An 18,661-nucleotide genomic window follows, 5' to 3' on the forward strand; every position below is an offset into this window, starting at 1 on the left:
ACWTCGTCGCCGAGTCCTGCCATTCACCCCTGTAAATAGTCGTCTAGCGACAATCCACATGAAAGCAAAGTTATCAAAGTAGCGCTGATCCAAAGATGTCTTCTAAAAGCGTTTGGAGCGCACCTATGAGAAAAAATACACGTCAACAAACGCAAGGAAGGTTCGGCGGTGAGAAGCTGCAATCAAAACAGACAACAGAACGATTTTCTGGTCCGAAATGCGTGAGTATAAGTTAATGATCGAAAATTTAAAAAAAAAATCGGCATCAGCTGGTTTCGAGACCGGAGCATACTCTTGCAAAACCACCAGAGATGATCTAGTGACTGATGCCCAGAGCATACTAAAATTATGGAGGGAACACTTCTCCATACTGCTGTAGTACAAGTTGCCGCCTTTATGCCGCTATGTCTGAATTTGGTATTTCCGCAAAACTAATACGGCTGTGTAAACTGAAAAGGGCGACATCTTCAATCTACTCGTGGAGAAAATAACTCGAGCTGTAGAACTAAATAGGGAAGTGCTCTGCTTTCTCTAGGGCGAGACAAAATATCTCCTGTCATCAAACAAACCGTCGTCGCACTTGCGACTTGGCTCCCACGTCACTGTTGACAGTCACAACTTCGAAGTCGTAGATATTGGGTAGTCGAAAGTCATTTCRTATTTTGTTAAAAGCTGTATTTTTTTTAAGCTTCTTGTAACCAAAAAAAAAAAATTAAATTTGGGGAAAATGAATAAAAGTTACAGTTGTTCAAAAATGAGTGAAAATAGTAAATAAATTCGCTATATTTTAAAATTTTTGTATAAAAAAGGGAAGAATGCTACGCAAGCCACCTATGAAGTTTGTAAAGTTTACGAARACGATGCTGTATCAGTTCATTTAGCAAAACAATGGCTCGCTTTCGTTCTGGAAATTTTGATGTGAAAGATGCACTTCGCTCTGGTCGACCTATCGTTGAAAAATGCGATGAATTTATTTAAAAAATTGATCAGGATCTTTTCATGAGAAGCCATGATRTCGCTAAGGAACTTAACATTCATCATAAAACGGTTCTAAACCATTTAAAAAAGGCTGGCTACAAAAAGAAGTTCGATGTTTGAGTACCACATGAATAGTCTGTGGAAAATTTAATGGACTGACTTAACACATGCTATTCTTTGCTGAAACGAAATAAAATCGAACAATTTCGGAAGCGCATGRTAACAGAAGATGAAAACTGAATCAAATACGACAAAAATGTGCGAAAAGGATCATGGTCCAAACTAGGTGAAGCTCAGCAGATGGTCGCAAAACCAGGAATGACGTCTCGAGAGGTTATGATGGCTGTTGATGATAGGATTGGAAAGGAATYATCCACTATGAGCTGCTCCAGCCTGGTCGAACGATTGATTCGACATTTTACTATCAACAACTGATGAGATTGAATCAAGCAATCGAAAAAGCATCCAGAACTGATCGATAAATAGATCGATAGCAAAAACTCCGCGAGCTTGGCTGGAAAGTTTTCATGCATCCACCTTATAGCTCTGACCTTAAACCATCGGACTAGCTGGTTCATTAAATTCCAWTATAAATATAAAAYAAAATAAGTGTTTAAGTTTRATTAGAAATACGAAAAGACTTTTCGACTACCTAATATAAATAGCAAGCTTGAAGAAATTTTTCGAATAGAAAGATGCAAATTCCTTGAAGCAGGCTTTATTGGGTGGGAAACGAATGTATAAAAAAACGTGGTAAATATTGATTTGTTATAGAGGAATGATTGGGAGATCAAGCCAAAACAGGTTTTTTCATTTATTTAAAATAGCGTTCAGAATAAACTTAACAATATATCAAAGTGTAAGTTCGTAATAAGTAACAATGAAAACAAGGTTCGAATTTTCTCCAGTAATTAAGACGCACTGACCTTACTAAGAAAGCGTCATGGCATCTTCACTGTTTTGAGGTTTAGCTGTACGGTTCATGAAAGGTTATGCCAATTTAACCAGAGTAATTAACAAGGGCCAATTTTATAAAGTTACCTCACACGCTGTYATAATCAGAATGAAGTAAGTAATTTTTATTTATTCTCTGAACTTCACTTCTAAATCTCATTTCACTAAAAAATCAAATATAGAACCCGTATATGTAGACTTATATCAACTGGACTTGTACTTCCGATTTATAAATTTTAAGCTCAAAGAGTAAGATTAAACTTAAAATAGTTATAGCCCGATTTCCCCCATTTTCATACTATAAGACAAGCAAGTCTATACATAATGCTATACTCTAAACCTTCTATTAAAGGTGGGTGATGCCACACTCATCATCAAATTTTTATACCGACTTTTTCATAGCACTTCCGCTTATCTACAGAATTGTAATGCYACAATTGGTAATGGAATATATATTATGATAGGTTGTCAAAAAAGTCTTGCGGTATTTTTATTGAGTTTTCAATTGTTCATAAAATTTTTTTGATGACTCATGCCCAGCTCTTGACCGATGGTACGGCTACTACTATGCCAGTCTCCTTCGACCAATTCAGCGATTTTATTTTTCTACTCCAGAGCGAAAACGTTGAAACCATCGTTGTGCGGTGGAAATGGAAACTGTATCGGGTCCATAAACTGCACAAATTTTATTGGCGATGCATTTTTGCCTTTATCATGGTAGCACTGTAAAATGTCGTATTTTCTCTTTATTTGCTCCATGTTTGCAACGCTATAACTTACGAACGACTTAAAAGAAACGACAATCAAAAACACGTGTTACCGCGTGAAATGAGCTTTCCAAAAAGGTATGGCATAGCCCGATGCGACGAATAAAACTAGAACTACGCGCTCAGCGCCAACTAGCGAAAATACCGCAATACTTTTTTGACAAACTAATATATCAAATCTTCATAACTTACCTTATGTTTTACTTAAGTTACTAAGTTACTTTCGCAAAAGCTTGCTACAAAGTGTAATAGTTTCGCTCAAGTATGTAAGTTGTCGAGATGACAAGACGACTTGAAATCCGGATGACTGTCTGTTCGTTTTTTCGTACAAAACTCTCACGTGACGAACACACCGCTTACGGAGTGATAGCCGAGTTAAAAACAACTCRCCAATCATTTCTCCTTCTTGTTATGTGGCGCCAATTAGCGCAGGTCCTCTCCACCTGACCTCTCCAATGGAGTGGAGGTCTTCCTCTGCTTCCCCCGACGGTTACTGCGTCGAATACTTTCAGAGCTGGAGTGTTTTTGTCTATTCAGACAACATGACCTAGCCAGCGTAGCAGCTGTCTTTTAGTTTCCTTTACAATGTCAATGTTGTCCTATAAATTGTACGGCTGAACGTTCCATCGAATGCGATTTTCGCCGTTGMCAATGCACAAAAGACCATAAATCTTCCGCAAAAYCTTTCTCTCGAAAATTAATGTAACGTAACATCAACTCAGCAAATGCTGCCAACTCTTCACCATATAGCAGGACAGGAATAATGAGTGACTTATAGAGTTCGGTTTTCGTCCCAAAAGAGAGTAGTTTACTTCTCAATTGCATTGATCGTAAGAGTTATTTTGCGTTGGATTTCGCGGACGACATTGTTGTTGCTTTTAATACTAGTTCTAAGATAGACGAATTATCTACGACTTTAAAGTTATGACTGCCAACAGTGACGTGGAAGCCTAGTACCGAGCGCGACGACTGTTTGTTTGATGACAGGAGATATTTCGTATTGTCCTTGTTCACTAACATACCCATTTTCTTCGCTTCCTTATCCATTCTGAAAAAGCAGAACTTACGCGCGGTTGCTGAGGGCAATGAGATCAGTTGTTGTACACTCTTATAGAAGATGATACTTCTCTACCAAGTTCGGCAGCTCGAATTATTTTCTCCAAGAGCTGTTTAAGAAATCGCCTTTACTAAAACCTCGTTTGGTATCGAACTGCTCGGAGAGTTCTTCCCGATCCTGACGTCAGTTTACCCAGAAGTATTAGTTTTGCGGCGATACCAAATTCAAACAACCCCATTTCGTACTTTAACGGCTTTTAAATCGACGAAGAGATGGTGCGTAATACATGCTTTCGTCTGAAAATATTCTACAAAGAAGCTCCTTATCAGTTCTTCACTACCGTGTTTGAATAGCTCGGCCGTCAATCCATCGGCCCCAGCCGCTTAGTTGTTCTTCAGGCGAGTAATTGCCATAAAGAAGTTCGAACTTCATTGTCGGGCAATGGAACGTCTGGTTCATCGTAATTGATTGGGGAATCGGGTTCGCTTTTTTCCTCCTTCCATAATTTTAGCATGCTCTGGGCACCATTRACTAGATCACCTTTTGGGTTCCACAAAAGTATATTACTCGCCGCATCCTCCCAATCTATCAAAATTTTCGTACTCTCGTATTTCGGCCTCTCTTTTTTTGTCTGCTAATGCGTCTCGCTTCCCTCATCAGCGATCGATATCTATCCCTTCCCGCACGTGTTGTGGTCGATTGTAACGTTACGAGGTAGGCAGTTTTTTTTTCTCTCCAATACGATACGGCACTTCTCATTGTACCAGGTGTTCTTTTATATTTTCCGAAAGCCAATAGTTTCGATTGCAGCTGTACGTAAGAAGCTTGAAATACCGTCCCACAGTTCCATTATATCGAGTTGCTGATGGGTGCTCTTAGAGAGAGTGCATGCGGAGTAGAAATCGTTCGCCTATCTGTTGCTTCTCGACGTCGAACTTTCAGTGTGTGTTTGCGTGCGTATTTTGTTTCACAAAGGCGGGTGCGAATCTTGGCTGCAACAAAACAGTGGKCCCAGCAAATGGTAAAACTTCGGTACTTACGCACGTCTAAAAGCCTTTGGACGTCTTTTGAAGTTCTGGTTGGTAGCTTTTCGATGTGGGGAAGTTTCTTCGTGGATGCTGAATTTACCAACTGTTGTGCCTCTTTGCCTACCCTGGCGATAAAGTCGCACTGCATATGGCACTGCAGTAAATGTCACAAACACCTACTCGTCGCAGTCCTGGTCCCGTGCATTGCATTGCTTGGACGGCGGTGATGTCACCTTTTACTCTAATGAGGACATCAACCAACTGGTTCCCCTTCCCAATTAGGGGACTGGACATTCCAGGTGCATGCCGGCGATAAGCCCAGTGCACAATCCTTATTAGGGATGGATGTTGGTTCGCTATCTCACTACCCAGGCTAAGCAGAGGATACTTGGTCTAAGACCGGAAGTCGTGGACTCCTTGAGCCATATGTAAAAGAATAATTTCTGGCTAATCCCAAGTGAATAGCAACCAGAAAACTTTCCTCACTTGCGCGAGCTTCTACACATGTTTTTAGAAAAAAATCTAAATGTGTGAAATCAGTCCACAAGTTACGCCTGGTCCCATATATTATATATACTTAATTACATTATTCAATTTTATGCAAAATAATATCGCCCTAAAATACCCGATGTAGTAATTCCATCTAGCTTTCGTCCATTTTTATGGGTCACTATCCGCGATGTTTTAATGAAACGAAGCGAGTACCTTGAGTTAAAATAGAGACATGTTAATTATACTTGGTRCACGAGCTCTTTGAAAAAAATAGACTACAAGTTCGTAGAGGTCGTAATAAGATAATTGCCAACAGTGGACCAAGTGCAACCACTACTTTATAGTTGTTTCTTTAAAGGCGTATTGTGGGCTTGGCAGAGGTACAGCCACTAAATTAAGATATAGAAGTGTAATTTGGCACTGAAGATCACTTTATAAATGGGCAATCGTCTGCTAAAATAAAAAAAATAACGTAGACCCAAGTTTTAATAGGTTTAATATTCTTATATCCCAAATCATTCTAGCTGAAATAACCAAATTCGCTCAGATCAAATCTCTTAAACGCTCCTACCGGCACTGTAGAAATGGCTGATATCATCAGAGACATCAAGTTTTACCAACGAGATGGTATGAGAGGGTAAATTGAACGATGGCCGTGGCACCGCCTACATTTAGGTGGAATCCCATTATTAACATTATTTATACTAGCATATGTTACAGTGCGAATATGGACGAAAATTGTTTACATCTACACTTACTCTGAATGAAGAATTCCACCTTATGACCAAAAATTGTCCAAATCGAACCAAATATGCGAACTAAAATATAGCAATAAAACTTAGTCTAACCTTATGACCTTCACAATACTTCAAGAAGAATTTAYTATAATTTTTTCACGATTTGATGTCTTTCCTCGAATAATGGATGTTTAACATAGTCCTTTCGCAACAAAATGCACGCGATATTTTGTGATRAAATACAAATATATTCTTTAATGTTTAAAAATCTTTCAAAAGATATTATAATATTATTTTTTTTCAACAGATCTATATGAAATRGAAATCAATCAAATAAGATGTTTAGGTAAATTCTAAAAATTTTTAAAAATCTATATTAGTTTGTATACGAGCACTATGAGGMTGGAAAAGATATTTTATTAAACACGTTACAGCAAGACACTTTGTTATTATAATAAAAAGGTTAGCTAGCTCCAGAATTATATACATATACATACGTACATACATATTGTCTACAATTTCTTGAAAGTCCTTCGGTTTACTTTTCCCATATTTTCCTAAGGCTATAAAAGTTTATGATTCGAACTTTCCTCATTTATTGTGCACGCGATTGTGTTGAAAATGGAAACTGTATTCACATAAAATTGTTCCTCAATTCACTGTAGGTCGAAAACTTCTTTTTGTTGAGAAAAATTACTGCCATTTTACGAATGCAAACAAAATATAATTTATAGAAATAAATGCATATTCGTATACAGAGTGCTAAATAAACCACTGTAGGCAAGAACAACAAATGTGAATGTTATAAACACAGAAAATCCATTTTACTGCTGCAATGGCGATGAAAATTTTAGTTTTTTATTTGTGCCAACAATACAGTGGAGGGTTGCTTAGACTTGCTGCGTTGTATGTGCTCGATTTTTACTTATGTATATGTGTGCATATATATACATATATATATAAGGCGCTATGTATCTGTATATATAAACAAACTTATTAAGCGAAAAACATAAATCATTGAAGAGGCTGTGTATTTCCTCACAATGATCTTGATTTGAACAAGATGGCCGGATTCCTATTAAATTTGAAATAGGGGTGTATTTAAAGTATTTTACGAACACATTTGGGAAATGTGATGTAGAAAATATCTTATCATAATTGTAATCCATTCGAACGTAGTAATTGCACATTCTTTTTGGATATGGCACATCAACTCTTCCTTTACATTAATGCCATATGTACGCTCTAGTACTTTTTCTTGAAGATGCATCGTTATGAGAAAAACACGCTCCTTTAATTTTATTAAAATAACTCACATATTTCGCGATATATACGGTATAAAGTCAATTGGATGCATGCCATATRTAATAAAGGGCTAAAGACCACGCGCATCGTCTATTTTTGACATCGTCTTCTATAAAGCCCTCTTRTATCATCCCAGGCGTAAAATTTAATTCCTCTGGCGTATTGATTTATCGCGCCATTACTAGTTTTTGGCCGAACCGTTTTATGGGGAGTGAGCGGGGTTATCCCCCGATTTCATCCATTTTTACAGGGTCAGTAGGGGCTCTTAAGTGATTTGTCCTAAGCGAATTTGGTTATTGTAGAGCGGGGTCACGCTCATTTTGTAAAAAGTTTTAGTTCAATTTAGTTTCAATTTATGGATATACTGTCACTTTATATACATACATACATACATATGTATAACCGATTATTTAAATACGATACAACCAACCGTTAGACCAACAAACCAACGAATAACCAATTTAATTCTCTGCCAACCATATAATTTATATACCCTTGCAACATGGAGACATGGAGGGCTATGTTATGTTTGGGTGTAACCGAATATTTTATATTCAAGAAATTTGCTAAAATCACTGCCCGCGAAATAATTTCAAATGTTGGCAAAACCTTATTTTAAAAACCTTTTACGTAAGAGTTGAACATTCATTATGCGCTTATGGATGACAGTCATATGTGGTGTCTCATTAAATTCTGAGAAATATGTGTTAAAATTGGCACAATAGGGATACCCTAACTTATCTCTTCCTTACTTGTTTAATAAAAAGTTTTGCCAACACATGAAAATGTTTCCCCTTCTCGCACATGCGAAAATATAAAATTTTCGGTTACATTCCGACATAATTTTTTCTACTAGTTATTACGTATACATATAGTGAATAAATTTTAACGTAGTATTTTGTGGAATATAACCTTTGGAATTAATTTCCAATGGAAGTTTGAAACAGATTTTATGTAAATACTTATTCATTAAAACAAAAATAGCAATTAGCGGGTGCCTTCTATAAACATTATTAAACTCTTTATTAGCTGCGCCACATCCTGTACAAAATTAGAGCTTTCAAAATTTGCTTTATAGTTCAAATTGTACTATTAAATAATACTGGTTGATGTGAGATGTGTGTTGATTTCTATTCACCAACGGTAGGCAAACCATACTTCAACTCCTTCAAAATCAATTTATTATGGAGCGGGAAAAACAAATAAATAAAATAACTTTGATTTACGTACTTGTGGTATTTTTACTCGAAAACCAAGTGTGACTTGCAACTCATGTAAACAAATAGTTTTTACGAGCTATTTCCGCAAAACTCAATATTCCGAATTCGTGTTTGTATAATTTCACACCCTTTATCTATTTAGTGGCGGCTGATCTRAGAGAACTGCGGGAATAGTTAAGAAATACACACAATCATAGGTAGAGACTTACGTTGTATATATGTAAGTATATATAAAAATGAATACTAACTTTTGGTTAGAAGAGTTATGCAAGCATAACAACAAATTCAATTTGTATTTGCTTGTGTATTTCAATATAACGTGCGATTTATGTACGTACATACATATGTACTATATGTCAGAGAAGTGTGTCTTAGAGGTTCAAAAAAGGCATCAACATTGTATGGATTGCTAACAATGTTGGAGCTAACATAAATTCAAAAAGTGTGATTTTTGTTATCTGTGTTARCTCTTTCACTTATTTGTAATGCCTTTTCATTTATATATGTATGTATGTAGATGCGTAAATACAACCACTCTTTCTATGTAAAATCATCATCACTACATATACACAGTATGTGTGTATATGTTTCTATTCCAAAAAATATGATTTTCATACATATATATAACAATAACTAATAACAATAACTTTTAAGAGCATATATTTTTCAACAATATATTTATATTTATAAATATATTTTTGAACAATAGCCGTTACCTTAATAAGACTTCAAAATTTGGTAGCAAAGTCAACTTATGTACGTAGTAAATAATTTGGCGTACCTATTAACGAAATGCAAGTAGAATAAACATGCATATACTTATAAAGATCTTAAATTTCATTTCAATAGAGATCTATTTAAGAACATAAAAAAAACAGCCATCTTAAGACATATGTACATATAGCATGTATAGAAATGTTAGATTTTGCATTTATTGTACAGGGAAAAATCGAAGGAAAATGGACAGAAACCCTGTGATTTTCATAAATATATTTATACTTATGTCAAACTTATGATTAATAATAAACTAAGATTACTCTCATACATCTCAAAAAGTAATATAATCGTAATGCAGAGAAAACAACAATCGTGCCAACTTTTTATTTATAATCAATATTTTTGTAGCTCAACTTCAGCGTAAGATTCTGAAACTTTTATTTTCTTAGGATAACTTTTCTATTTTTCCTTGAAAATGTTATCATAGCAGGGTAAAAAGTTAACATCCAGTTTATTKTTAACGAAACGTCTACTAAGTTGATACTGATGCTTGGTTAAATTTGCTGCGGTGATAAGTAATATTACTTCACATATCTTTGTGCGAAAGATCGACGGATTCGCTTCCCTACAAGCCAAACGAAACTTATCAGCAGCGGACACATCGAGTTCTGTAAAATATGTTATCTTTCGCCGCTCCGTTCTCTTTGATTATTCTACCAGACTTAATTTATCACGTCCTCTATCTTGACTCAATATGAATGATTGTCGCCTTAATAATATCTATATATAAAAGAAATTTATTGTTTATACCATTTATAACTAAAGAACGGCTCAACCGATTTGGCTGAAAATTGGTAAATGGCTTAGAACCAGGGTAAGAACATAGGGTACTTTTTATCTCTTTATGTCAAAATTTAATACAACTCATAAATAAAAAAATTATATTTTAAATAATAGGCATTTGTTCAAAATTCACGTATGTATGAATCATTTGAATATTTTATTTCTTCCACAAAAAAAAAAAATAATAATAATAAACACAAAAAAACAACCTCACACCTATATACAGAAAAGAAAGTTGTTGTTAGTTACACCATTTATAACTCAAGAACGGCTCAGCCGATTTGGCTGAAAATTGGTGGGGAGGTGGCTTAGAACCAYGGTAAAGGCATAGGATACTTTTCATTTCTTTATGTTATAATTTAATACAACTCATAAATATAAGAGTTATATTTCACATCATAGGCATTTTTTCAAAATTCATGTTTATATGAATCATTTGAATATATGCGTGCTTTTTAAGCAGATTTGGAATTGTAAAAAAGAACTGTAACCAAATACGCAGTGAAATAGATTATAACTGGCTCACTAATCAGTCGTTAAGTTGTATTATACCACGTGCATCCCAAAAGACTGATATGATATCAGCCGAATTATTCGTCTTTGCACGCCTGAGGACCGTTTCATCAAGTGCAGCCCACTTGAATGACTGTTGATTGGACTCTAATGGAAAATGATGGAGCTATATTTCTGTTGTCACACACTGACGCAAAAGTTCGGTTTTATTACGATTAAAGGGCACTTCGTTGTCTTTGTTGGATTATGAACTTCCGAGGCACCCACTTTGCACAGAGCTTTCGMATCTTTAAAGCGTCACTATCCTCGGTGCTCATTTCGCCTGTTTCCAGCTGAGCAAATACCTTTTCAACGGTGGATTTCTCTGAGGCAAAATTCAACAGTATTTTTCCCCAAAAAATAATGATTTATTAACACATGAAATGATTTGTGATCCATGTTTTTGTAAACTAACACAAGTTGCTTCTCAAAAATGTTATATCGCATTAACTAATAGTTATAATCCAATTAACGATTCAAATCTACGGGTTAAGTCGGCACATAATTTTTTTTTTTTGTTTGTTTTTTTTTTGCTTTATCACCAAATGAATCTTTTTCTAAACACCACAATTAAAAATTATGAGAAAATGAAAACCAAAGCTCAAAGAAATATGGARGAAAATCATAAAAAATTATAATATACTCGTTTATATAGCACATACTTATACTTCAATATAAAAAATTATGAAAAATAACACACAAAAAAAAGCATGCCTGATAGAATAACATGAATAACAATGAGAGGTGCAAAAGGTTGCAGGTGAAATCAAAAGCATAGACTTAGAAAACATTAACTAATATAARCAAATTTGTCTCATTTGAGGGTGAGACAGGGATCACAACTTTTTTATTTCTTAAATAATTCGATGTGTGCTGGAGGATGGAGYCATGTGTAGAAGTTCACGCAAGTGCGGAAAGTTCTCTGATCGCCATTCACTTGGGAGTGGCCAGAAACGTTTCTYTTACATATGAATATGGTAGCCTAAGAACATCCATTTGAAGACGAGCTAAAGTGAGAAGGCGAAATATCTCCTACATAGGGTTGTGCGCTGGGTTTGGGATCCGCCACGTAAAAAAACTACTCCTAATGAAAGGAAACAACAAGACTCGGATGAGTGACCCTTCTTTTGTTCACGACCATGGCAAAGGACTATGATTTGTGGGAATGCACCTGGCATGTCCGGTCCCTAATTKGGAAGGTGCCGCTGCCAGCTGGTGACACCACCGCCGTCCAGAAATGCGATGAACGGGACAAGAACAATGACGAGTAGGACCTTGTGGCATTTACTACAGTGACCATATAAAGGAGAGCAAGTTTTGTGTGGGATTCGTGGTGGGAGAGAGACTGCGTCGCCGAGTACTATCATTCACTCCGAGGTTCTTCAACATATCGCTGATTTGCGCCCACCCCTCCAACGAAAGAGAAGGACGATGTGAAAAATATATCACTCAACAGGTCACTTGTAAAACAATAAAGCAAAAATTTATTTAACATTAGCTTCGTTGCTATTTTAAAAAATAGTTTTGATACATACAGTGGGAAATTTCAAACTTTTCTTTTTTTATTTTTTACCACCCGAAAGTTCTATTTATATTAAGTATAAGAATATATTAAGTATAACGATTCAACCCATTTTTGACTAACAGTCATAACATTGTCGGAGAAGAATTATCCATACATAAAGTGAAGTTTTTAATAAAACCGTTATAAACCATGGACGTGGTTATCATCCGTTTCAGCTATCTTCGTACTCTTGAAATGATTTGTTCTTTGCAAATAAATAAATAATATGTCAAATAAACCCACTATTGAGATTCGTTACTGAATTAAAGTTGAAGCAATTCAATTGAATAAATAAAAAGGATTAAAAACTAAAATTTGACAGATAATACTGGTCTACAGTAGTTTTGATGTCCCAGACAAAAGAACAATTTTGGATATGGTATTTGTGTTTTAAAGCCCACCGTCAACAAACTGATTGGACCTTATCAGATATTCACCATTCTCCAAATCCTGGAAAAGAGCCGTCAAAGATAACAACAGCCGTCAATCTTCATCGATTTCAAAGCTGCTTTCGACAGCACGAAAAGGAACTGCCTTTATGCCGTGATGTTGGAATTTGGTATCCCCGCAAAACTTATACGGTTGTGTAAGCTGACGTTGAGCACCATTAACAGCTCCGTTAGGATCGCGACGGGCCTCTCCGAGCCGTTCGATACCAAACGAGGTTTCAGGCAAGGCGACTCCCTATCGTGCGACTTCTTCAATCTGCTGCTGGAGCAAATAATTCGAGCTGTCGAACTTAATCGAGCAGGTACAATCTTTRATAAGAGTGTACAGCTGCTGGCGTATGCCGATGATATTTATATCCTCAACACCCGCGCCGTTAGTTCTGCTTTCTCCAAACTGGACAAGAAAGCAAAGCAAATGAGTCTGGCAGTGAACGAGAGTAAGGTGAAATATCTCCTGTCATTAAACAAACAGTCGCTGCACTCGCGACTTGGCTCTCACGTCACTGTTGACAGTCAAAGCTTTGAAGTTGTAGATAATTTGGTCTATTTCGGRACCAGTATAAACACCACCAACAATGTCAGCCTGGAAATCCAACGCAGAATAAGAGTAGGCAATTGAGAAGTAAGTACTCTCTCGACGAACAAGAACCAAACTCTATAAATCACTCCTTATTCCCGTCCTGTTGTATGGTGGAGAAAGACCTTCCTTCACTTGGAATATCCAATTGGCGCCACCTAGCGAAAAGAAGAAACGACTGGCGCGCTGTTGTTAACTCGGGCATAATCGTGTAAGCGGTGTCTACGCCAATATRGTAGAAGAAGAAGATTTGTGTTTCTAAGTCATGACACTATCAATAATTTTGAGATTTGCAACCAGTTGTTACAGATTATTATAGTTTTGTTCACCTAACGGTTGTTCGTATTACCTAAAATTAATCGAGATAAATATACATAGGTTTATATATATATAAATGATCAGGATGACGAGTAAATTTGAAATCGCGTTGACTGTCTGTCTGTCCGTCCGYCCATCCGTCCATGTAACTTGAGYAAAAATTTAGATATATTGATGAATCTTGGTATGCAGGTACAAAGAAARTTCGWKTTCRTAGATGGGCGTAATCGCACCACAGCCGAGCCCACAAATCGCCTTTAACCGGAAACCTATAAAGTGCTATAACTATTCACCTAATTAAGATATAAAGCTGTAATTTGGTAAAGGGGTTAATAGTAGCAAGAGGCACCTGTGGAACATTTTTTTTTTACCTTTAACTAGTTTAATGTACATATCTCCTAAAGTACTTAAGCTACAATAACCAAATCAGTTAAGCCAATATCTTATAAGAACTTCTCCCGACGGTGTGAAAATGGCTCAAATCGAGGATAACCCCTCTCATTCCCCATATAATGGTACTGGTAAAAACTACTAAAAGTGCGATAAATCAATAACTAAATGCGACACATACATTAAACTTTACCACCGAGATGGCATGAGAGAGTTTTATAAGAGTCGGTGTGAACATTGGACGATTAGTGTGGCTTCGCCCACCTTTGTCGGTGCCCAGAATGTTTTTGATATGTTTTTATATAGTAAAAATTTACGAAATCGGACAACAACAAGACCACTTGATTCGCTCAGTTTTCAGTACGCAATTCAAGAAGCGTTTTTAGTGTGTGCCATCTTATGACCAGAAATTGTTTCAATCCAATATACCGAGTATTTCGACCCCGATACTTATAGTTGTCTCTTGATCGAAAATGTCAGTCAATGTGTGATATATGTATATAACTGAAATTAAAGAATAATCCTTCTGTTATAACGGTATGTATGTATATCAAAAATTGGTTGTATCGGACTACTAATACGAAAGCGTATTTCATTTATAACAGTGTATCTTTCTGCCTAAAGTAGATAATTTTGAGCGAAAACYTAGCCTAGGCCCTATACTCGTAAAACTAATATGAAGATTTTCGAACATGCGGCTGACTTTACTCAATATTATTGGTTATAAACCTTGTTGTAAGAGTACTTAACCCTTCCTTACTTCTTGTAAATATTTTGGGTATGAAACAYGTTCTTTCTCAACTCGTCCCGATAAAGCTTCATTTTTTTCAAAAAGAGTACCGTAAACAGGTTTCTTTGGACATGCTTGATCTTGTTAATTCCGATCCCATATTCATGAAGAGCAATTCAAGGTTTTTACACGATGATATCGAKCAACGATTCCATACAAAAAAGCATAAAATAAGCTTTAAATGTATTTTTATAACTAGCATTCGCAAAATACCATATTTTCGATTTTATGAAACTGTACTTACGATAACACTTCGGAAATAGTATCTAGTATAAAGTAGGTATATTTGTGGACCAATTTCACATATGTTTGGCATTAAACTTTATGTAGCATATCCAATATATTACGTTCAGTTAATTTTGCTAAGATATCTTACTTATGTATCAAAATACACGACATAAAGCCCTGAGAGATATGGATAGTAATGACCCGAAAAAGATAATATCTTTATCCTATATTAAAGGACCTCACATACCATCATCATCATATATACATACTGTGTTAAGGATTAAAGTCAACCAGTTGTGTGAAAATCGTCATATTAGTTGTATGACAAGTTTTCACTATTATCAGAAAAGAGTTCATTCCAAATTTCTATAGTTATCTCATAGATTGGCTGGCATTTTCGATAAAAAGTCAATGGGTACATGTTCGGTATCTTCGAGCTTGAATAATTTTGGTTCGAAATCGACTAATTCGTTAAATGAAAACAACTTGTGCAACATGTTACAAGAGTATAAAAAAAATTATTTGTTTAAATTCTCGAATACAAGGCTATTAACCGACAAATGCCGCAAAAAGCAAATCAACACAGGAAAAAACATTTATTTCGGCTGCACCGAAGCTMATATACCCYTCACAAGTGCATTTCTTTRGTAACTATGTGTTCAGTTTATATGGAGGCTATATGCTATAGTAATCCGATCGGAGTAATCCATGCCAAGTTTCGTGAAGATACCACGTCAAATGCGAAAGTTTTCCATACAAGCCCTTGATTCCGATCGTTCGGCTTGTATGACAGTTATATGCTATAGTTAACCGATTTGAAAAATTTCTTCGGAGAATACATCCCATAATAGAAAATAMTCTATRCCAAATTTCGTCAACATATGTTCGATCCGATCGCTCAGTTTGTATGGCAGCTATATGCTATAGTAAGCCGAGTCGTAAGAGTGAATGAGTTGASTCCATGTGAAAACAATCATCAAAATTTACGTTCGAATTCTGAAGATCATGAATATCCAATTTTATTCTCATATGTTTATTAAATGCTCCCTTATCTATTTATTTACACAAATATGACAATAAGGCAATGTCTTACGTGTTCACTTTTTGTTTTCTGTGAGAAGAAAGTTGAACCACCGCAGACAAGGAAGGGTCATTGGATTTAAATAGCGAACATAGTTCAATTCACTTTTTATCGTTGAAGCTCCATCAGAAAACAGTATTTATAGATGGTATGGTGAATTCAATCGAGGTCGTACACTCCGAGATGAATTTAGTGAAGGTCGTACAAAATCAGCAAAATATTGATGCTGTTCGTAAACTAATGTTGCAAGATCGTCATGTAACCTACCGTGTTATAGAGGCAAATATAGACATTAATAGAACTAGTATACAATCAATATTGCATGAATATGTAAAAAATTGTTTTCGTTGGACCTCACACAATTTGTTATTAGCTCAAACAAGAAAAAACGTTAACTTCGGCTGTATAAAGAGGGCTCGTATCGATTGGTAGAGTTGGTAGAGATAAATGTTAAAAAAATACTATAACAGTGCATAGAAATACATGAAATCGTGAAATATGAAGAATCGTGGATTTACGCATATGCGAAAGTAAACAGCAGTAGACTATATAGTTGTTTCAAAATGGGCCGAATCTAACAAAACTGAACATATTTCGTTTTCGGGACGCGCGAATTACATGTTTCAGGGCAGATTTAAAAAACAAATAACAAAGGACGAAGGTGCAGCCGAACATTTCATATTTTAGCAGCTTGCAACAATCAAAACCAAAAGAATACCTTAAGATGTAAAACGTGTAGCAGAGGATCGGAATCCAAGTAATCGTATATGTATATAAGTATAATATATATCACTCATACACTGACACATAAATTCAGCATAAGATTTGTTAGAAAAACGATAACCATTATAAGTAGTATGCAGTTAGGGTAGTATCGGGCAGATTTTATCTTTCAACTATTATCATGCCACATACTTAAAAAATGTTCCCTAGGTTTCTTTAAAGTACCTCACATACAATAACCAATCATATGGAGCAAAGTCAGTCGGATGTTCGAAAATCCTTCAAATTTAAGTGGGGGCTAGTTCAAGTTTTCGTCCAATTGTATCTATTTTAGGCGGAAAAATATACTGTTATGGGTATAACATGTTTTGTAAGTTTAATTGCGATAATTCACATATTGACTGATATATTCCAAGGAACCCGCATACCAMGTTTCATGAAGATATCTATATTTTTAGTAAAGTTGCAGGTTGTACGGACGGACAGACGAACGAATCCTGTAATTCCTGAAATTCTGTCCATTTATATACATACATATACATACATCTTTATATATATAAATCTTCTGACCGTATGTTTGTAACTGCTCCTAAACGGCTGGACCGATTTCGATGAAATTTTTTTGTGTGTTCAAGGAGATTCGAGAATAGTTTAGTTTCACAATTTGATCTACTGGAAAAAGTTCTTTGAAACCAATTTTTCATTTGTAATTAATTGGTTATTTTGGAATGTTTTACATTGGATCTGATCAACTGCGCTACCATCGCAGTATCCAATATTCAAACCTTCAAGGCGACATCTGTAGACCAATAGCAAGTTTTCATAATGTGGATACGGTTGTTCGTTCTTAAGTAATAAATTGGGTGATTCAGTACATCTATGGGCAGCCATTACATTTTTTTCATACCTGCTAACCATTGGAGAGAACAAGAATGCATAACAAGCGTCGTCARGGCTTTGCGGATACTTTGTTAGATWATGGGCAAAGGACGCAAATTCATTCATAACAAACCAAACGCGATAWCTGAAGTGTTGATAAAAAGGTGTCACCGACAGTTTAATCGAGTGAGAGGCGTTCGTTAGTGAACAATCAAACGGAGCAGTCGCAAGCAGGCGTATAGAAAATATTTAATTTCTTTTAATACATTTTGGTATTCGTTCAATAATAATTTTACAATAAACTTTATATTCGATTGATAATAAACTGAAATAAACATTTTGGACATTCTTGACATCTCAGAAGTGGGATTCCAAAATCCTAGAATTATACGAACTTGTGGAAAAAAATATGTTTTGGGAAATAATTTTCCAAGAGATGAGAGCGTGGGCGTAACTAGCGAACAAACAAAGAAGAGAGGAAGAAATTTTTTGTAACAACAGTGAGAAATTATCAAATTCAACGAGTACTGCAAACATTTCAATGCCAACGAGAAACGTAAATTCTAAACGGGCAAAGAGTGAAAGTAATTCAGTGCAAACGATTCTTTATGTTTTAAGAGAATATCGCAAAGAGAGGCAGCAGAGAGTTGTCCACGGCAACGGAAAAAGTCCCAACAAATAAAGGGAAAAAGCGAATACAACGAGTAATCGAAGTAAACTTTGAAAACAAAAGGCAGCTAGTTTTTTTTCCAATTGGAATAACGTTTATGAATTTGAAAAAAAAAACAGAATTACAGTTGTGGAAAATAAAGTAAAACTGTTAAAAACAAGTAAGGAAGGGCTAAGTTCGGGTGTCACCGAAAATTTTATACTCTCGCATGATAAAGTGATAATCGAGATTTCAGGCGTGCTTGAAACGTGTGAGAACTAAATATCTATACAGAATTAGCCCACACAACCCATAAAGGCACACCCTATTGTTCACAACACAACGGGAAAACCACGCCACTTC

Source organism: Bactrocera latifrons, unplaced genomic scaffold (genome assembly GCF_001853355.1).
Source record: "Bactrocera latifrons isolate USDA-ARS-PBARC rearing strain unplaced genomic scaffold, ASM185335v1 scaffold_132, whole genome shotgun sequence".
Lineage (NCBI taxonomy): Eukaryota > Metazoa > Arthropoda > Insecta > Diptera > Tephritidae > Bactrocera > Bactrocera latifrons.